Source organism: Vicugna pacos, chromosome 10, assembly GCF_048564905.1.
Source record: "Vicugna pacos chromosome 10, VicPac4, whole genome shotgun sequence".
NCBI classification, from domain to species: domain Eukaryota; kingdom Metazoa; phylum Chordata; class Mammalia; order Artiodactyla; family Camelidae; genus Vicugna; species Vicugna pacos.
Window position 1 is genome coordinate 39,465,687 of NC_132996.1, and position 22,565 is coordinate 39,488,251.

Here is a 22,565-nt window from a genome sequence, read left to right on the forward strand (position 1 = left end):
TAGTGTTGGTAGTGTTCATTAATAAAATTTTGAAATGTTGATTGACATAAAAAATACATATACCCTTTGAAGAAGCCATCCTATTTCTAGGCACGTGTGGTAGGCTGAAGAGCGGCCTTCCAAAAACGCCCACGTGTTAGTGCCAGGAACCTCTGACCATGTCCCCTGCATGGTAAAGGGGACTCTGCTGATGTGATGAAGTGAAGGACCTTGTGGTGGAGTGATGATCCTGAATTTTCCACGTGGACCCAATGTAATCACAAGAGTATCTGTAAGAGAGGCAGGACGATCAGCGTCAGAGAGAGGAGATGTGATGATAGAAGCTGAGGTGGGAGTTTGTGATTTGTTACAGCAAAAGGAAACTAATACACCGTGTAAAGAAATAATTTATGCAGAGAGGCATGTGCCAGGATGTTTATTGCCGTATTGTCTTAAAAAAATTGGTTAACAACTTTAAATGCCTCTTGATAAGAAATGATTAAATAATCTGCTACAGATTCTATACACACCATAGAATATCATATAGCCCTTTGTATACTGGCATGGTGGGCTCTCCACGCATCTCCAGGATACGTTAAAAGACGAGAGGGAATTGTGGGTCAGTTCCCACAGAATGACCCACTCCTTTATGCATCTTTATTCATTTATGAGTGTATGCAGGGGTGCACAAACACACACATACATGCGTGAGCACACACCGCCCCCCCACCCCCACTATATCCATCTCATTCCCTTGGAGGGTTTCCAGGACTGAGGAAGCCCTTCCTGGCTGTTCGAACCAGCTAGTTCAGCGGCAGCACTGGTCCTGGAGCAGCCTTTTTGGTGCTGAGGGCCCCAAGGGCTGTCGCTGTGTACAGAAGAACCGAGTGACCACTCCAGAATAGACTCAAGGCTCAAGGGGTATCTATAGCATCTCTCCCATCCTTTGTCTCCTCCCCACTCTCTACATGTGACTTGAAGCCTGAGGGAACCCTGGAGGCCACACACTCGATAGGTAAGGAAACAGAAGCCGGGTACCCAGCCGCTCCGAAAGCTGGTAGCCTAGCTGGGCGTCTGCCCAGCCTGCAGCCCCCTGTGACGTATTTGCAAACACGAGGGATTTTGAGCCCCAGAACGATCCCATTTTCCGTGCTTCAGGCTCAAGTTCCCGCCCTGATTTTCTGGGCTTAATCCTCTTCCTGTGGAAATCAATAAGGACATTGTGATGGAATGATTCACGTTCAAGGTCAGGCCGGAGCAAATTGGAGGCGACATGGTGATTTTACTGCCCTCACTTAGAGAAGAGCCAATCTGGTTCACAGGCCCCTTAACCCTTCCTTCGCCACTCCCGCCCGCTGTGTCAGCACCTGCCCCGGCTTCAGCCTCCTCCCCCAAGGCCTGGGTCTCCAGGGCCTGTTCACCCATGTGTGGCCCTGCCCTTTACATCTTCCCGAGGCTCTGACCACACAGGCCTTGGAGCCTCACACACTTGTCATGGTGGTTTGGGGAAGGCAGATGGCAATCACAGCACCTAACTGAACAGGAACAACTTCAAGGTGAAGGTTAAACGCTGCTTGTGTAAGTTCATTGGCCATGCCTGCCCCAGGAAATCTCAAAGCAGAGTGTTTCCCGCTTCCAACCCTCTTTTCAGAATTCCATTTCCCCTCTTCTCTGCTTTCTTGGACTGTCCAACATGGGGAGATGGAGGAGAAAGAGGACCAAATTCCATTTTTTTTTAATGCACGGCAAAGTCAGCTCTTTCCTGTGGCTAAAACATGGTAGAAAGTTCTTTCTCCCTCCTATTTAAAAGAAAAATAGATGTTCCTGGGTAACTGGAACCTTGAATCTGAAATGATTCAGAGACTCCGGCTCCTCTGACTGGAGGGTCTACCATTTTCAGCATGAGCCTCCCATTCTCATCTGCATCAAGCCAGCCCCGGGAGGAGTGCAGGGAGTATGCACTGGCAGTTTGGAGGAGCAGGACTGAAAGTGGCTGGCTCTTTTCCACTCACATCCCACTGGCCACAACTCATAGATGTGGCCACCCCTAACTGCAAGGGAGGCTGGGAAATGTAGTCCAGCTGTGTGCCCAGGAAGAAGGGAGATGGGTCTGGTGGACAGTGTCTTCTCAGTGAGGAAGTAGAGAGAGTGTGGACAACTCTAAGGAGTTCGGCTGAGAAGACAGATGAGTTAAGGCATGAGGTCAAGGGAAGATTTATTTGTCTGATGGTTTCAGGAAGGTAGTGACTTAACCATATGTCCTAGAAGGAGCCAGTGGAGAGAGAAGGATTTTGCTGGTAGAAAGATCAAGGTTCTCAGAGGTCCTGTGGTGGCATGAGGAGGGACAGTGATGGCTAAAGATGCCTCTGGCTAGATAGACCCTGCCCTAGGTCTCTATTTATCTCTGTGTCCCCAGTGTCCAACACAGGGCACCGACAAATGAGAATGAACATGCCTTTAAACATGAAAGCGAGGGTCCTGGGCAGCAAGAAGTTAAAGGGTATGGGGAGGGCAGAGCCGGAAGCCAGGTGCCCCCTACATACTGTGGTGGTGCCAGTTAATCCCCTGCAGCAGGCAGGAGGCCTCACAGCTGTCTTTCCCCAGCTGGAACTGTACCCCTACCCGGCCCTTTGCCCAGAGGTCCTGGCAATCCAGGGCCGTGGGGGAAGATAGGGAGACAACATGGTGGGTGACTGGTCCAGCCCCTACACCTTTGGAAAACTGGTTTTCCAGAGCTGAACCATTCTCTAAGCTTGCTACTCAGCCCCTACACGACATAAAGACTCACCTCCCTCTGGTTCAGTGTCTTCCCGGCCAGCTCCTCCCACACAATGTCCATTCCCGCCTCTGCATTGCCTGTGGCCTGTGCCTTACCTGGAATGTCCTTTTCTTCCCTTCAGCTTTCAGACCAGCCCTGACCCCCACCTCATCGCAAAACCCCAGCCCATGAGATCCTTCTTTTTGGCCATTAGCCCCGCCTCCACAGCCCTAAGTTCTGGGGTGTCACATGCCAGCCTGTGTCTATGGTCTGCTCAGGGAAGAGGGATGCAGGCCTAGCTCCACAATTCATTCATTATCCTCTAAGATTTCACTTATAGCACAGGAGGAAGCTAAGGCTCAGAGAGGTTAAACAACTGCACAGCCAGAGAGTGGGGGAGTCAGGACTTGAGCCCATGCTTAAATCCAGAGCACATAGACATCCTTTCCTTTTCAACCCGAAGGAGCATGAAGAGGATTGCTGGGTGCCTAAGAGCTAGTATTCCAGGCCCCTTCCTCGAGGAAGCCAGAGGGAGCAGTGGAAAGAGGGTTCTAGTCTCTCTTCTGCCAGTTACCAGTTACAGCAATGTTGGCAAATTTCAAGCCTCAGTCCTTCACCGTGAAGAGGGATGACAGGTTCTGCATCCAAGGGTTGGCAGGAGGGTCAAGTGAGATCATGGACGGGAACGGGCTGGACAACTGCAGAGGCTGTGGCCATGTGTGAGGCTGCCTGGCTGAGCCAGGAGGTGCCAGTCCAGCTGTGACCAGCGCAGGAGAAGAGCAGGAGCAAAGAGCCCAACCCAGCCCCAGCCCACCCTTCATCCAGGAGCCCTGGTGCACATCTAAGCCTTTGCCTCTGCTGTGCCCCAGCCTGCTGGGCATCCTGCCTCCATTCTACCTGAACGAAATCACGATTTACAGATTATTGGAGCTGAAGAGGAAGCAGGATGCAGTGGAAGAGCTTGGATTATAGGGACAGGCTCTGTCCCTGAATGGCTGTTTTCTCCATTTATTCTCTCCAAATCTGCTTCCTTGTCACTAAAATGGGTATGAGAATCTGGCAAAGTGTTGGTGAGAATGTTTACTGATAAAGCTCCTAGCTTATGGTAGGCATTTAATGAATGGAGCTGTTGTTACTGCTATGGACAAAACCTTAAAGATCTTCTTCAAATTCTACATTTTCAGGAGCAGGAAATTGATCCTAGAGAGACAGTGACTGACCCAAGCTCTCACTGCAAAGTGAGCAACAGGTGGAGGAAGCACCAGACTCCAAATCAGTGCTCCTTTTGCGGCATCCTCCAGGGAGTCTTCCCAGAGCTGCCACACAGGCCGGGCCTCCCTGCTCTGACCTCACAGCTGCCACTGTCTGAGTCACCTGCTGGGCCTTCCAGAACTTCGTCTCTTTCTGAGACAGGAAGCTCTCCAGACAAGACCCAGGCACTTTGCTCCTGCTGTAACCTCCCCAGCAGTAACTATCACAAAGCCAGGTCTTCTGCAAGGTGTTCAGACCCAAATGGGGACGCTTCTGGGGCTTGGCTGAGCTAGCTGGGTGACATCAACTCCCAGGATGGCGGGGAGAGAGAAGTAAGAGAGGGAAGGGTTAAAGGCTTGGCAGCTGGGGAGGGCAGCCTGCAGACGGCCCAGCCCAGTACTGGGAGGCCTGCACCATTCCATTCCTTTGCAGATCAGTTACACCCAGCTGTCTCCCTCCCCACCGCCAGTGCCCCTCGGATTAGGCGGGAAAGGATCCCCGGCCTGCAGCCTGCACACGGCCCATGGGGAACAGCGCCTGCAGCCCACGCCTCTGCGACAGCTGCTGAGTGTCAGGCAAGAACATAGATCAGCAGGATCCTGGCAGAGGTGCCCCCAGCCCAGGCCCTGCCCCCAGCATGTGCAGGAGGGGCCACCGGAGGAGAAAGGGGGTCTGTAAGGGGTTTGGGAGGTACAGGGAAGAGACTGCTCCCAAAAATATCTCCTCTGCTCATATGTCACTGAGCCTCAAATTCCACCAGTAGACATCTTAGAAACTTTGGATCTTCCAAAGACACCAATTAAAAACTACCCTCCATGGAGTAGCTGGCATTCTTATGCACTGTTTGATGGAAATGTCTTGATAAAAGTTTCAAAATTTTTATTTTACAAAGTATATATGAAATCCTTTAAAAAATGTCTATTTCTTTGTCTCAGTAGAACTGAGGACTTTAACTTAAAAGATTTTAACTTTAATAGTTTAAAGTATGGAAAGATATTGTGGACTATAGATTCAAGATAAAAAAATTAATGTAATGAGTATTCTCAAAATACTCAAAAAGCTATATGAAATGACAAAGAAAAATTTAAAACTAGAAAATATCTGTACCTGTAATGAAACAAGTCCATCAATAGGCCAGATATATGAAATTTCTGGAGGCTATGAAGCAGTGGGAGGCAGTATACTGCACAGGTTGAACAGACTGCCTAAGAAGCAGGTTTCTAATCCTGGTTGCTTCACTTACTAGTTCTGACCTTGGCAAGTTACTGAACCCCTCTGAACTTGTTTATTCAACTGTAAAATTGGAATAGTAATTATAATAGTTGTGAGAATTAGGCAAAGATTAAACGAGTTCACTGTACAGGAAACATCCATGTGATCTTTGTATAAGAGGAACCAGCATCACCCAATGAATAAATGGTTATGGTATGTCTCTCCCCACCTCCCACCTACATAGTTGCAGAGGAACCCCACAGGGTGCCAATTCTAATTAATCTCAACTTCTATTAAAAATATTATCAGTCAGTTAAAACTCACTGAATATGTGAAAATAATGGCCAACCCAAAAAATAGTGTCCAAGTTGAGATGGCAGAGGAAATTTCCCTCAGTGAAATACCATCAATTCAAGAAACAGGAAGGACATGAATAGTATTCTAATTAACATTCCCAGGATGATTCATATCAGGATATTTGAGTATCCATAACATAAGAGGCTTATACGTAAAAGCACAGTCAGAAAACAAAAAGGAATTTTTAAAAATTGAAAACATACACGACCTCACAACTGAGTACTTGGCAATTGCAGACTTACCTTGCAATTAAACAACTAGGAAATTGGACAAAACACATTAAATATGTGTTTTCAGATATTGGACAACAGGCAGTACAGGGCTGGGATCCCCAAGGGAAGGGAAACAAATGAAGTGAGTCTTACTAGAAATCTCCAACTTTCTGCCTGGAGGCATTTTCTGGAATGAGGTACAGAGATGGGGAAGCCCCAGAAGAGCATGGTGGTGTCACCAAGTTGAGGAGACAGAGATCAAATTCAGAAAGTCTGAGGCAACTGGAGCTTGTGTGCAGACTACCAGAGTGGAAGAAACCTGCAAAGATTAAATCTCTTGCTGAATACCAAGTGCATGTGTCTAAGGTGGACATCCATTAGGATGGGCAAAGAACTATTGGGTAATTGTAACTGAGCAATTTCTGGAGCTTACACAGTGCTGGGAGACATTCAAGTTCTTACCAGTCAGGGTGGAGAGACCCCATTCAGCATCAGCACACTTAATTGAGTCTCCAGAAAGGGTCATACCTTAGGAAGATGACTGGATAAATAGAAATAGGAGTGGATAAACACTAACCCTAAAGTAAAATCCTACCCTAACCCACCCTAATTAAGCTTCAAACAAACCTCAAATTGCCCATGCTGATACACAAGAAACTTAATTATAAGAACCAACAAAGTCTAAATATTCTTTAGAAAAAAATTTCACTCAATAATATAATAATGTCTAGAACTCAATAAAAAAATTATGAGGCATGCAAAGAAGCTGGAAAATGTGACTCGTAACAATGAGAAAAATCAGTCAATGGAAACAGACATAGAAATGACAAAGATGATGATAACAGACAAGGACTTTAAAATAGCTATTAAAAATACGGTCAAGAAAGTAGAGAAGAATATGAACATAATGAGGAAAGAAACAGAAGATATGAAAGAAGAAAATGGAAACTTTGGAGGTGAAAACACAAAATTTTAAATGAAAACTGGAATTAACAGATTAGAGAAAACATAATCATCAGCCATCAGGGAAATAGACAATTCAACAATTATAGTTAAAAATGTTAATTTTCTTCTCTCAGGAACTGATAGAAAAACTAGACAGAAAATCAGCAATAAGAACACTTGAACAACACTATCAACCAACTTGACCTAAATGATATATATAGATCACTCCATTAACAATAACAAAAATAATAGTTTTCAAGCTTAAATGGGCCATTCCCCAGGCTAGACTATATGTTATATTATTAAATGAGGCTCAGTAAATTTAAAAGGAATGTAATCATACAAAACATTTCCCCAATCACCAGGGAATTATGTCAGAAATCAAACCAAAAAGAGAAATCTGGGGTGTCTGAAATATTTGGAAATTAAACAACATACTTCTAAATAAACTAAGGAAAAATCTCAAGTGAAACTGAAAATATCTTGAAAGGAATGGAAATGAAAACAAAGTAAATATTATGGGATGTAGCTAAAGTAGCCCTTAGAGGAAAGGGAATGGTTTTAAACATATTTTAGACAGAAAGATTCAAAATCAGTAATCTGATTTTTTACCACCAGAGGCCATAAAATGAAGACTGAATCAAATCCAAGTAAGCAGAAGGATATTAATTATAAAAATCGGAGCAGAAACCAATGAAATAGAAGACAGAAAAACAACAGCAAAAGCAAATGAAACCAGAAATTAATCCTTTGAAGATATCAATAAAATTGATAAACTTTACCCAGACTGGCCAAGAAGAGAAACGAGAAAACACAAATTACCCAAATCAGGAGTGAGTGAAAGCAGCAACATCACAATAGAGCCTACAGAATTATAAAGAAACATTATGAATAACTGCCTGCCAACAAACTAGAAAAATTAAATGAAGTAAAGAAGAAAGTCTGAGAAAGATAAATTACCAAAACCGACTCAAAAGAAATAGAAAATATGTAAGACCTGTATCAAGTAAAGAAACTGAATTGATAAGTAAAATTCATCCCACAAAGAAAACCCTGGGCCCAGGTGACCTCACAGGTGAATTCTATCAGACGTTCAAGGAATAAATACCAAAAAATCCTGCACAAGCTCTTTTAGAAAATAGAGAAGAAGGGAACATTTCCCAACTTATTTTATAAAGCTGATATTACCTCAATACCAAAGCCAGACAAAGACATGATAAGAAACAAAATAACGTCGAGCCATCCATGGAAGTTTTTAGCAACTCCTGACTTTTGATTTCAAAACCAACCACGTGTCTGACTTCAAAATAATTCACTGCAGGGAGATCAAAATCACTGAAAGTTGCCTTCCTGTAGGACTTGGTTGTAGACGCAATTTAAGGATGAGGAGGAGGATAGGGAAGTCTGCAGGAATAAATAGCAAAAAACAATCACAACAATTCTATGAGTGGAAGGAGAAGGGTTGGCTGAGTACCAGCCTCCACACGAGAGAGGGTTTCAGATGAAACCAGCGGTGTGGGGAACAGGGGCTGAGCACCAAAGTTCAGTAACCTTGACTAGGGGCTCCAAGAGTAGGCTGATCTGAGGGTGCACAGAGCCAGGGCACATTATGAGTTTTAAGAGGGGATACTGTTCAACATATTAACAACTATTCTTCCTTCAATCCATTGTACTATCTTCCATCCTAAGGCTTCTCTGGGAACTAGTTAAATTAAACACATACACACAACATGTTAACAGATGGTGACCAACCAGAAAAAAAAGTTAAGCATATACTTCCACAGGACCGAGAGATTCCACCCCAAGGTAGATACAGAAAATAAATGGAAATTTATGTACCCTAAAAACTTGTAAAAGTTCATGGTAGCATTACGCACAAAGGCCCCAAACTGGAAACAATACAAATGTCCATCAACTAATAAACGGAATGTGGCATACACACACAATACTCAAGAATAAAAAAAGAAATGAACTATTAATACATACAACAACATGGATGAACCTCAAAAACATTGTGCTAAGTGTGAAATGCCAAATATAAAGGACTATGTATTGTGGATCCATTTATATGAAAAGACAAAAATACAAAAACGGAAATCAGATCAATGGTTACCCAATGCTTGGGATGGGAGTATAAATGGAAAGGAGGAAACTTTTAAAGTAATGGAATTATTCTAGAAACTGATTGTAGTGATGGTTACAGAACTTACTAAAGTTCATTGAAACTTATAATTGGTAAATTTGATATTGTGTATATTATGTCTCAGTAAAGATTTTTAAAAAAAAAAACTCACTGTCTAAAACAAAAATAACAATGTTTTTATATGGTAATTATATAGATTGAAGCAAAAAATTTTATAGCAATAACAAGAAGGATAGAATGCAGGTAAACTGCTGTAAGGTCACATAATATACTGTTGTCCATTACACATACAGCAGTGTAACGTTATTTGAAGGCAAATGTGATGTGATAAAGATAAATTAAAGATGTTTATTTTAAACCATTTTGCAATCACTAAAAGTTATAGCTAATATACCAATGTTGGAGGTAAATAAAATAAAAAATGATTAATGAAAAACAAAACAAAACAAAAACAAAAACCAGCAGAAGACAAGGAAAATAAAGGGGGACAAGGCAAGGTAATGGAACAAATACAAAACAAATAGTCAGATGGTAGATTACAACTCAGTTATTATATTATTATATTAAATTATCGTATTTACTAAAAATAAATGATCTAAATAATTCAATAAAAAGAGGTTGAATAGATTTTTATTTAAATACACAGACACATATATGTTAAAAATGAAAGAATAGAAATGAATTCAACTTTTAACCATAAGAGAGCTGGAATGGGTATATTAGACAGAGTAGACTTCAGGGCAAGGAATATTATCAGAGATTTTTAAAAAGGATATCTAATTATGAAAGAGTCAATTAATCAAGAAAACATAACAATTAATAATTTGCAAGCACCGAATGACAGAACTTCAAAATACATGCAGCAAAAAAAATTATAATTATATTTGAAGTTTTCAACACCCTTCTACCAATATTTCATAGAACACATACATAGAAAATCAGTAAGGCTATAGACTTGAACAACACTCTCAACTAACTGGACCTAACTTACATTCATAGAAAACTCCACCCAACAAAAGCAGAATACTCATTCTTTTCAGGTGGACATGGAATATTGCAAAGATAAACCATGTTCTTAGCCATAGACCAAATCTCAATAAATTAAAAAAAAATACTAGCCTAAAAATTATTTTCTTTTACCACAGTGGAATCAAGTTAGAAATCATTAACAAAAACAAAAATCTCTAAATATTCCAACATGAAACAGTACTTCTAAATGATCCACGGGTCAAAGAAAAAAATTTTTTTAATTAGAAGTGACTGGCAGGTAAACCATATCAAAATTTCGGAGATAGGTCTAAAGCAGTATTTAGAGGGAAAGTTGTAACATTAATTTCCTGTATTAAAAGAGAAGGAATGTCTCAAATCAATGATCCAATTTCCTATTCTAAGGAACTAAAAAAGGAAGAGACAACTAAAAAGAAAAATTAAAAGAAAGTTAAATCCAAAATAATCATAATAATACTGTAAGAAAGATAATAAAGGTGGAACTGATAAAATGGAAAACAAAGAAGAAGAAAACAAGAGAAAAATCAATAAAGCCAAAATCTTGTTTTTTGAGAAGCCTGATAAAATTGATAAACCTTTGGCCTGACTAATCCAGAGTGAGAGAGAGGAATAAATCACCCATACCAGGAATTAATACAGGAACATCAATACAGATCCCATGGACACTAAAGGATAATAAAATATTATTAGGAACAGCTTAATGCCCATAAATTTATCAACTTAGGTGGAATTTTACAAATAGAACTGGAAAGAAAAATAGACAAACGCATGATTACAGTTGGAGACATCAAAACTTCTTTCTCAGTAACAGATACAATAAGTAGAAAACAAATCAGTAAAAATATAGAAGATCTGAACAGCACTCCCAGTCAAACTGACCAAATTCACAAAGAAAACTCCACCGACTGACAGCGGAAATTCATTCTTCTCAAGTGCACGTGAAACATTCACCAAAAGAGAACATTATACAAATCTCAAGGAATTGCTGTAAAAATTGAAATTATGCGAAGTGTGTTCTCTTACCAGACAGAATTAAACTGGAAATTAGTGACAAAGATGGCTGAGAAATCTACAAATATTTGTAATTTAAACAATGCATTTACTAATAAAGAGGGAGTTAATACTATATAGCAGTAAAGAATACATTAAAAAAGAAAATAAATTTTAAAAATTATTTGCGAGAATTCTTAGGATAAAGATGCATTTTCCAACAGGAAAAAAAATACTGTATTGCATATTTGAAAGTAGCTAAGGGAATAAATCTTAAAAGTTTTCATCACATGAAGAAGAAATTTTTGCAATTATGTATGATGACAGATTAACAAGATTCACTGTGGTGATCATTTCACAATATATATAAATATTGAATCATTATGTTGTACACCTAAAACAAGTATAATGTTATATGTCAATTATACCTCAATAAAAAATCATTTGATGCATCAAAAGTAAAGATAAAAATTTATCTATTCTTTTTACATCTTTCTACGGCACCTAGATCTCTTCTGCTCGTATTCTACCATAGGTAAGCAAATGCTCACTACCTGTCTTCGCTGGGAGGGCCCTGTTTTTGTTTCAATTTCAGGCTCTTGGTTACCCTGAACCCTCCACTCTCTGATGCATTATTGTTTATCTACTGCTACGTAACAAATCAGCCCTTAAACGTAGCAGCTTAAAGCAATACACAGTTATTATCTTGAAGTTTCCACGTCTCAGGAACATGAGAGTGGCTTAATGAGGTGGCTCTGGTTCAGGGTCTCATACAAGGTTGCCGTCTAGCTTCAGCCAGGGCTATAGACGTCTCAAGATTTGAGTAGGGCTGAAGAACTTCTCCAGCTCACGGTTGTCAGCAGGCCTCAGTTCATTGCTGGCTGTTGGTCAGAGATGTCAGTTCCTTGGTACATGGGCCTTTCCACAGTGCTGCTCACAACATGGCAGCTTCCTGCAGAGCAAGTGATAGGAGAGAGAAAGAGAGAGAGAGAGAGAAAAGACAGGGAGGGAGAGGGAGAACCCAAAACAGAAAACCCAGTCTTTTATAACCCAGTCTTGGAAGTGGCATACCATCACTTCTGCTGTCTTGTATGGCTCACTGACTGACCCCGGTACCATATGGAAGGGAATTACACAGGGGTGTAAATACCAGGAAGCAGGGCTCACAGGGGGCTATCCTGGGAGCTGGCCACTACAGGCAGCTTATGATTTTGTAGTTTATCCAGCTTTTTCATTTTGTTAGTGCAGGGAAAATGAGCAATTCTCTTTCCAACTTTCCGCATCCTAGGCATAAGCAGAAGTCTTGAGTCTCCCCATATTTAAACTCAGGTCTCATGCTTTTTACCTCTCTGCCTTACTGCTTTGTATTTTGAGAGAATACCTTGGCACTCTATTTCACTGATTCTGTCTAGGTTATATGCATCAGGATTTCTATTATTCCCCCCCATCAATCAGGTTTTTATTTCTAAAAAAAAAAAGTGGTTTTTTAAAAAAATCTATTTTAATATATTATATAGGATTATTTTTGCTGGTTCTTGGTAAATGCTTTGGTCCAGGGATTCCACAATTGAGGAGAAATTATTTTCATCTTTCCCATTAAATTGAATAAAGGGGGGACAATCCCCTTTTCTGCTGGCAGCTACCTCACAACTAGGAGGCAACCGTCTTGTGATGTGGAGTAAGGCAGAACTGAGAAAGAACCGGAATCCTTGATGACATGGTTGAGCTGCTGGATCAACCAGTCCTGAAGCCCGCTTCATTGCTGAACTCCTTGTTACATGAGTTACTAGGTGCTCTTCTTGTTTGGTCTGCTTTGAGTTGTGTTTTCCTGTAGTCAGATTCATCCTGTCCCCATATAATCAGTCTTCCATTGCTGAATGAATCCCCACTTCACGAGAACAGAAAGAGACAGACTCACACAGGCAAGAACCTAGTAACAATGGCTCCCATTAACCTTGCATTTTATCCTTAGCCACTTAACCTCCCCTCAATCCCCCTCTTACAAACTGGTCCTTGACTGTCTCCCATCCACTCCCCATCTCCAGTCTATGGAACCCAGAGCTGTCATGAAACACCTTCAGGACAACCCTGGCCCCCGCTGATGAGGAAGCAAACTCAGCCCTTCACGTATGACCAGTGAACTGTCTCTGATGCCTGTTGCAGGACTTCTCACTAGGTAGATCTTTAAGTGAGAGCCTCACTGCCCAGTACTCATCTTGGCCCTGTGTGATCACTCTTCTCTCTCTGGGTCCTTAAATCCCTCTGTGTACAGTAATTGGGCTGGACCATATGTCTCAAGGTCTCTCCTAGCTCTGACATTCCACACTCTTCCTGGACTTTGAGCTACATTAAACTCTATCCTGGTTAGCCCAATACCCCATTTTGCATTTGTCACGCGCACAGGCATTCAGCGCTGGTCCTCTGCACCATGTGACAAATGTGGAGGGAGGAAGAAAGAAGACCAGGCTCCCAAAGCCCCTCGCTCATGGCTCTGGAAGCACCCGATTTCAGGCAGCTGAAAACAGGGCAGCCTTTGCCAGCACTCACTCCCTGCTGGGCCAAGAGGGTTGTCCCTAGTCTACGGAGACACCCAGGGGAGGAATAGAAGTACCAGGAATGATTTCCAGGGACGTAAGATGAGGAGAAGAAAGAAAGATGATGGGTGGACACTTGGTCAGAGATGGGAAAGAAAGGATCAGCGATCCCGAGGGGCCAGATCTGATAACTCAATAGATCTCTGTTCTCTCCCCATCACTTGGGAGATCTGTTGGCCATTCCTCCTCAGCTCCTCCCCAGCAGCTACGTCAGCATTCCTTCCCTCCCCATCCTGAGCCTTGCTCCAATTTCAAAGCTTTCTCTGGCCCCAGCTGGGTTGGGAAACCGAGGAAGGGAGAAGGCATAATTTTCAGTCCTGTTTTGGGGAGGGGGTATAAAGAAGGGGCTGAGTGGAAGAGGGAAAAGAAGTGGAGCCTTTTGAAATGAAAGCTGGGCCAAGCTCATCAGAGATTAATGGAGGAAAAGCCCTGCCCGTCTGATAGGGCCCAGATGGTGGGCAGACCTGCTGCACTTGCTGACAGATCCTGATGGTCTGCAGCCTGCCTCCAACTTCTCGCCCTCGTCTTGGGGAAAAGATGCAGGCTTGCCCCTGCAGGAGCCTTGGGGCTGCCCCGGGGCTGGCTCCAGACCAGGCGGGGAGCCAGAGCTCTGCCTAGGGGCTCTTTACTCCAGCTGCCTGTACACCTGGGCACGCACATGCCCACAAACACCCGCACACACAGAAAGGGGGAGGGAACAGACATTTGACCCAAGCCCTGTCTTCCACAGGAAGCCTGACCCAGAGGAGAAAGGTCCCAAAGCAGACTCTGACCTCATTCGTCAGCCGGAAGTTGGTGGAAAGAGGGCTGTGACCACCATCACAGCTTCAAATCCTCCATCAACCTCCCTCGTGCCCAGCCACTGCCCCGTCTCTTTCCTTCTTTTCCTAGCCAGTCTCCTCAGGAGAGTTAACGCCACCTACCCTCCTTCACTTCCTTACCCCTCACTCGCTCAACTCCTTGCGTCTGGATTCCACTCTCCCCCTCCCTTGGAAACCATCTGTTCCGACCACTGACTGCTACATTCAGTGGACATGTCAGGTCTCAGTCCTCAATGGTCTGGACCTCTCAGCATTACAAGGCAAATCAGCAGCTCCCTCCTTCCCGAGCCTCCCTCTCCCTCCAGAGGAGCTCTCCTGGTCTCCTGGCTGTCCCTTGTCTGCCTCATCTCTGGCTTCTCTCCTTTTGCCCTTTCCTTCCTTTAAAGGTAGGGGCTTCTTGGTGCTGTCCTCTGTCCCCTTCTCCCAGTACGCTCTTCCTGACACGTGTCTTCCCTCCAAAGTCTTTAAGTACCAACTCTAGGCTGAGGAGGCCCAAAGCAACATCACCAGCCTCAGCCTCCCTCTGAGCCTCTGATTTATCCACCCGTCTGCCTCCTGACAGCCCCTCCTAGCGGCACCTAAAACTCAGCACAGCCCAGACCACAGTCCTTATCTTTCCCCCAACTTTTCCTCCTGGATTTCCCATCTCAGGAAAGGATACTACCGTCTATGCAGTTGCCCAAATCGAAAATCTGAGCTTCACCACACCTCCCACATCCTCTCAGCCACAGGGTCTGTTGATTCTGCCTCCTAAACAGCACTGGGACTCTGCTTCCCTCCATCTGCAATGACCTCAGGTCCCCATGCCTCCTCCTTTCTCACCTGAAAAGTGTAAGCAGCTCCCATCTGATCACCCGGCCTCCATTCTTGCTCTTCTCCAATTCATCTTTCAAAACATGATTTGATCATCATTCTATTGCTATCACGTGGGATCCCTGTCCCCCACCCCCATTCATGGGATGCAGCTTACACTACTTACCCTGGCACTCAAGACCCTTCATATCTGACTCTAGTCTGCTGTCCTGATGCGTATCTTACCTTCCTTGCATATCAACCTTTATGCAATTCCCATGCAGCCACAGGGATGTACTGCCCCCTCTATTGCTCACACTATTTGAGATGACTTCCTAGCTTTTCATCTGGGAAACTCAGATGCCACCTCCTCCAGGAAGCCCTCCCTTATTCTCCCAAGAAAAATGACTATCTCTCTTCTCAAAGCTGTCATGGCATCTTTCACATGCCCTTCATGCAATATTTACATTGGCTTCTATTTCACCTCTTAGATTCCTCCTTCCTTGGCCAAACTGTGAGCTCCTTGACAACAGAAGTAGTGTCTGCGTCATCTTCATATAGCCATTCCTTAGCCCAGGGCTTAGTGGGTGATGAAAAACTATTTGATGTTTGACTAAATGATTCTATATCAAGTATTGTGGCTGTCATCTTGAAACCAAGTCTACATTAGATTTCTCTGTGCTGAATCTAGGGTCCTGAGGACCACGGTGATCAGGCTGCCCCCAAATGGAGCATAGGCAGAGCAATTATTTCCAAAATGGGTGTTTTCACTGGCATAAGCAATACTGTGGTGAACATCTTTGTGCATAAAGTTATTTCTGTATTTTGGAAATTTTTCTTGGGACAACTAAGAAAGAACAGTGACCAGCCTATCTCATTTTCTCTGAGAGAGGATAGCTCTCAAGAGTGGGGTAAGCCTTCTCTGCAGTTCCTCTAAGCACCTACCCTAGAGTCATTGGTGTCACATCTCATTAAAAAGTTACAGAATATGAGTGCCGAGGAAACTTGGAGACATGATGGAATGATTCCTTGCCAACAGGGGTGAGAATGTGTGGCTCAGGGAAGGAGAGCAGCTCATCCAAGATTGCTCAATTACATGACCTGCTTAGCCAAGCCTAAGAACCAGGGTTTTCTGACGGCCACGCCTTGCTCTTGCTCCCACTTCTCAAGCCTTCTTTGGAATTGCATATACTTAACAAGTTCCCCAGGGGAAGGCTACAGATGGTCTCAGGGAAGAGGGGAGGCTCTGGGGAAAGCAGAAGCCTTGAGGAAAGTGGAAAGCACTGGCTCCCCTTAGGAGGCAGACCTTCAAGACCTTTTCCATTCCCCTGTCCTATAAGGATGTTAACTAGCGCTTCCCCAGGGAGATAGGAGTAGCAGAGGGCAGGAGGGTGGGAACAAGGCACTAATGGATGCAGTGGAATCACCTTGGCCTTTTCTTCATCATACTTAAGATAATAGATAGTAACAACAACAACAACAACAAACACTTAATTGTCTAAGTCTCTCAACTCCTGAACTCCTGAGCCACAATGTTATTCTTATTCTCATTATTTATACAGGCTCAGAGAAGTCAACCAACTTGTTCTAAACCACACAGCAGGCTCAAATGCAGACCTGTCAGACTACAAAGCCTACAGGATTAACTAACTCCAGTGACAGAAGTTTCCCAGCTTTCAGCCAGTCTCAGGCCAGGTATCTGTTGAGCAGCTCTGGAAGGCAGGAGTCCTGAGATCAGACCCCTCACCTCACAGAGGGTGGTTGTGAAGAATAAAACAGATGTATGTGAGTAGCCACGCATATATACAACAAAGGTGCCACATAGTGTGTTTCTGCTCAACAGAACAAAGTAATTTTTTAAAAAAGCACAGAAGACTTGAATAGGAATTTCTCAAAAAAAAAAAAAAAAAAAAACAAACTTCCAAGTGGCCAGTAAATGTATGAAATGGTGCTCAACTTCACTAGTCATCAGGGAAATGCAAATTAAACCCATCACAAAATGCCATCTCATTCCATTGCATGACTAAAAGGAAAAAGACAGAAAATACCAAGATTTGGTAAGGATGTGAAAGCCAGGGCTCTGTGAACTGCTAATGGAAATGTAAATTGGTAGAACCACTTTGGAAAATTGATTTGCAGTATGTATCAAAGATAAACATATGCACAGCCTAAGACTCGGCAATTAACTCCTCAATATATTCCCAGCAGAAATGCTTACATATATTCACCCAGAGAGAAACCAAATGTTCAAAACAGCACCATTCATAACAGACAAAAAAGTGTAAAACTACCAAAAATTTCTACCAACAGTAGAACGGGTAAATAAGTTGTGAGATATGCATACAACAGAAGATGACAATGAGCATAAACAAATTACACCTACACACAGCAACGAGAATAAATCTTGCAAACATAATATTCAATGAAAGAGGCCAGAAATAAAAGTATAGTACCATTTAGATAAAACTCAAAACCAGGCAAAACTTTCTGCAGTGATGAAATATTTCTGTATCCTGACTGTGGTGGCGATTATATGAATCTATGTATGTGATAACATTTTATAGAACTATACACCCCCAAAAAGTGTACGTAAAAACTGGCAAAAGCTGACTAAGATCTGTAACTAAGTTACTATTATTGTACTGATGTCAATTTGCTGGTTTTATAATGTACTATGGATCTGGTCTATGTTATTGGGGGAAGCTGGGATAAGGGTATGCAGAAACTCTCTGTACTACTTTTGCAACTTCTTAAGAGTCTAAGATTATTTTAAAATAAAAAAAATTTTAAACAGACAAAATTAACCAATGATGCTAGAAGTCTGGGTAGTACTTTCCCTTGGGAGAGTAGGAGTGACTGGGGAGGGGACACTAGGAGTTTTCTGCAGCGTTGTCTCCTCAATTTGGGAGCTAAATACACGGGTATGTTCATTTTATGAAAATTCATAAAGCCATATATTTCTGTGCATTTTTCTTTATGTATATTTTACTTCAATAAAATGTCTTTTTTTAAAGCAGTGATATACTCATAAGAGCTTGGCCCCGTGCCCGGCACACTGTAAAGGCTCAGAAAGAGCATTTCTGTATGTCTGCGGCTGTCTCCTGCCTGCCTCTCCTGTCAGATTCTCTCTTGTGTTGTCCCCACCACCCAAGGGAACACATTTCATAAAGCAGCTGCCTTAACCCATAGACTCCAGGAGTAGGAATTCCAGGCAGATATTTGGGAAATAACAAGATCTTCCAGTAGGAAAAACAGACCCCAGGACTGAGCACTATAAAAAAGACTTATTGGAAATACTAGACACATAACTTTTTACTAATAACCAATACTTTTATTGGTTAATTGGTTAAAGCAAAAATACACCTCATAAAAAAAACCTGAAAATGTAAAACAAATCTTGACAATGTAACAATCAAACAATATTCTGTTGCTATGAAGAACTTTATACAAGTTACAAAGGGTACGCTCTGATTTTGTGATGACTGAGTTCAGCTATTTGGGCCTTTCTGACAAGCTGTGCTACATTCACAAATGGTGCTGCCTCCCATAGTCCCTTAAAGGGTCTTGAATTATTTTTAATTTGGAGAAAGAACATTCTGCCAAAGTTGTAAGTGATAGAAATTATTCAAACTGTGGAACACACTTCAGAAAAGTGAGCTTCTAACTGGTAATATTTCATTGTAACCATCCCAGCAAATTCAGTCTTAATTTTTTGCCTGTTTAGCACTTAATGATTTTTACACAAAGAAGCATTAATAAAACTTCTGAAGGGTCACTTGAGAAGTTCTTTTACCTTGTTGGTGTATCTACAGCACTGGATTTTTCACCCATTTTTAATGGGTTTGGAGTAAGACTTGCAAACAAAGCAATACTTTGCCTCTGAAATATTGGGTCTTGATAGGCAGTTAGTGTATCAATTACAGGATAAAAAATGGTGAACTATAATCCTTTCCTCTAAAGAATCTGCAGATCAGAGAACCATCATATGCTCTAGAGCAGATGACACAAAAATATTTAAAGTATTATTCTTTCAACCAAGTGAGTTTCACAATGTGGGAAATGTGATTTAAACCAGTTGCTTTTTGCATAGCCTTGAAGACAATGCCACTGGCCACCGTATACTTTGGAGACTGGATTACAGTTTATGCATTACAGTTCAGATATGCAAGAAAATATACCCCGATATTCTCTAAATATCTTTTATCTTGTTTCAAAGTCTCCAAACAATAGGCAGGTGGGGGGAAGATTGTACTCCAACACTTCTAGTTAAAATAACCTGAACATGTCATGACATATGTAAATCAAATCATGCTGTTCATCTTAAAATTTCACAATGCTGTATGCCAATTATACCTCAATAAAACCGGGGGGGGGGGGCAAAAGCAAAAAAGAAAAAAAAAAGCCTGTGCATAAATTCTCTCTGCAGTAGTTATTCGGTCCTTCGAGTCACTCCCCACTCACCCTTCCTTCTCTGTTCCCTGAATCCTATGGGGGCACTGGGAGGGAGAGGGACTTCTGGTCTGAGCATATGGCTTCTGCTCACTTGGGGAAGGGGGAGCTCAACCCACCTGGTTTCTGGACATGAGCCTCTGTCCTCCCTCATCCCTTGCTGAGGAATCTACAGCTGAAGAGCTGGCAGTCTGTGCTCTCAGCACAAGCAAATCGCTTGGTGATGACTTCCTGGGAGATGGCCCTCTCACCCCGTCCTTGGGCTTCTGCTCCAGCCGCTGATGCTCTGAGACTCAGCTACAACTCTCATCTGGACCCCCCAGCTTCAGGCTGCTACCTGCAGCCTCTTGTCATGGGAGTCTTCGTATCTCTACGCAGTGGGGGTGCCTTGTGCTTCCACACCACGGCCACTGATTCCCAATCCTCAGCCATCTTCCCTGTTCGCTGTAGTCAGGCAGATGCTTCTGAATCTCTTCCATAACAGAGGAAGACTACTTCAGGCTACCAGTCTAGACACATCTCGCAACAAGAGGGTGAGGCTGGGAAAAAATGTAGCAATGGCACTGATGCCTGTGGCATTTCCTGAAGTTGTTAGGAGTGAGTATTTCCACTGGGACATCTTTCATCTTCCTTCTCCCCTGTATCCCTGGCCTAAGGCAGCACCTGATCTTATGTCATCTTTTCCAAGCAACTGAAGAGCTCTCAGCTTCCCCTCCCCCAGCACAGGGCTGCTCTTCCGTCATCTCCTCCTCCTTTCCCACTCCAGGCCCACAGCCTGAAGGTTGATGGTGGAAATGCTATAGGGCACAAACGCAAACCACTTAGAAGAGAAAACTATATCAAGAAGTATTAAATATACTTCTATGATCCCTGACACATGACTCTGACAGCTTTCCATACACTTTCAGCTAACAAGCAGCCAAGTCTGACACAGCAGTCTACCCTTGTCAATGTTCACACAAGCTTACAGATTCTTCTGGCAAAGAGCAGACAATGATCAGCTCACACGGGGCCTCCCAATATACTGACCAGATATATGTATATTATTTTTGAAGATGAAAATAATTGTATAGAATAACTGAACCTGAAGTTTTTTAGAGTTAATAAATGCAGGTGAAACTTTCTCTGACAAAGTCTGAATCCCAAAAGCTGAATTTGACCAATACAGCAATTTCCTATACTCCTCCCAACCCCACTTCTTTTTAACCCACTAGTGTTTTAATTATTATCAGCACAGTGCATTTTGCTCTTGCAGCAGCTTAACCAAGTAAAGGCTAGGAGGATGGTTATTAAGTGTAACTGGGCCATTGACAGAAAATTGTATTAGTGGAATACTGAAAAGATATACTTTAATATACCTTCCATTTTACTTCCTCTGCTGGTATAACTGTTTTGCATGTCATGATACTCTAGTTGTGTGTTTGAATCCAGATCTTTTATCCTGTGTTTGAATCCTGTGTGAATATGCATTTCCTCCTTTGCTGAGGCTTTTATGTTCATTTTTAAATGCGTCAGCATATTTAATGGCCACAGTCAATACACTTGCCACTTTCTGATTCATATGGTTCTCTCAGAGCCACTGGCCTTAATGCAACGTTCTTCTACCTCCCCCTCCCCCTCCCGGGACTCTAGCTCACACATGAAACCTCTGCTTGCACCTCAGGAGGGACAGGCCCAGGCAGGACGAGCCACAGGGGTTGTCCTCACCCAGGAAGGTAAGAACTGCATCCATGAGGTCACTGACCAACACCCAGATGTGTATACTGCTTGATTTTTGGACTGAATCCTCAGCCACTTCCAGACAGGACTGGGTCTTTATCATTCTGCAAGTTCTCTTCCCTCTAAATGCACAACAGAAGTAACTGACATTTACTGAGAACTACGTGCCAAGTACTTTACATTCATTATCTCATTTAATCCTCACAACACATAGACAGTATGTAATATAACTACCCCCTATTTTATATCTGAGGAAAGTGAGGTTCAGAAAAGTTAAGTAACCCATTTGAAATCATGCAGCCAGCAAGCAATAAAGCTGTATTTGAACCCATCTAACTGTAGTGTTCTTAGCTATTAAAATTGGGCACACAAATGTTAAATAGCTTGCCTCTAATGATGAAGCTAGTAAGTGTCTGGGCTGGGATTCAAACCCAGCTCTCACCCAGCTCCAAACCTGTGTTCTTCACCTTACAGGACAGGGAAGAGGCATGAAGCAGGCATATTTAAGGTAGGCTTATGAGAGCATAAATTGAGATGATCATAGCAGGAATTAGCCTTTAAATAGAAATCATTTGGAAGGTGTGTGAGAGCAGAGTCGTTTCAGGGGACTGGCTGGTGGGACTTACCAACCAGAGAACAAGATCTTTGGCAAGCATATGGTGGACTCTACCAATGAAAGCTGCATATTGCGAGGAGTGGGTGGTGGAACTGGCCAATCAGTAACTTTGAAAAGGGCACCAGTCAGTGAAACTGCCCAATCAAGGAGTCATGGCTAGACTTGCTGCTCTGAGCTGGGAACTCGCTCCTTGGAGAGGTAATCTGACTTTCTAATGGCGAAAGGCCACTCTGGGCTCTGACTGGCGCCAGGGTTCCAGGAAACAGGTCTGAGGCCATTACTGTGCCAGCAGTAGCTGCCAGCGCGCTTTTACTCATAGATTAGCCATGAGGTCAACCGTTTCAGTGACTCACCTCGTGAAAATGAGGCGGCAGTGTCAGGCCTTACTGTTTCTCTGTAAGCATTTAAATTGATTTTTCCAGCTGGTTAAATTCTCCCCTTTGTTTTTATACAGAGGCTTATGATTCGGCTGGATATCAGCTCCAAAGATACTACCAAGGTAAAACAGTTCCCCACCCCATACAAGATCCAGCCTCTGACCAATGAAACTGGCCCATTGAAGCTGTTGGCCAGGTAGTGACCTACCTGAGACAGCCCCACTGGTTACAGTCTGGAGAAGACACCACCAAGGGTTGGGGACATCCCTAGTTAGAGACAGGAACCACCTCATCCTAAACCACCCCACTGAGTAATGGCCTTACTCACTGCCACAAATTCAA

The 22,565-nt window shown here is 42.9% G+C and overlaps 1 long non-coding RNA gene across 2 annotated transcripts in view; it reads right to left on the bottom strand.

Annotated features, from left to right (window-relative positions):
- Positions 1 to 22,565, bottom strand: part of LOC140698734 (uncharacterized) — an 87,087-nt gene continuing 64,522 nt past the window's right edge. For both annotated transcript variants that reach the window (XR_012076604.1, XR_012076605.1), the window contains exon 5: positions 1 to 269. This is a non-coding gene — a long non-coding RNA (uncharacterized lncRNA). The remainder of the gene's footprint in view (positions 270 to 22,565) is intronic.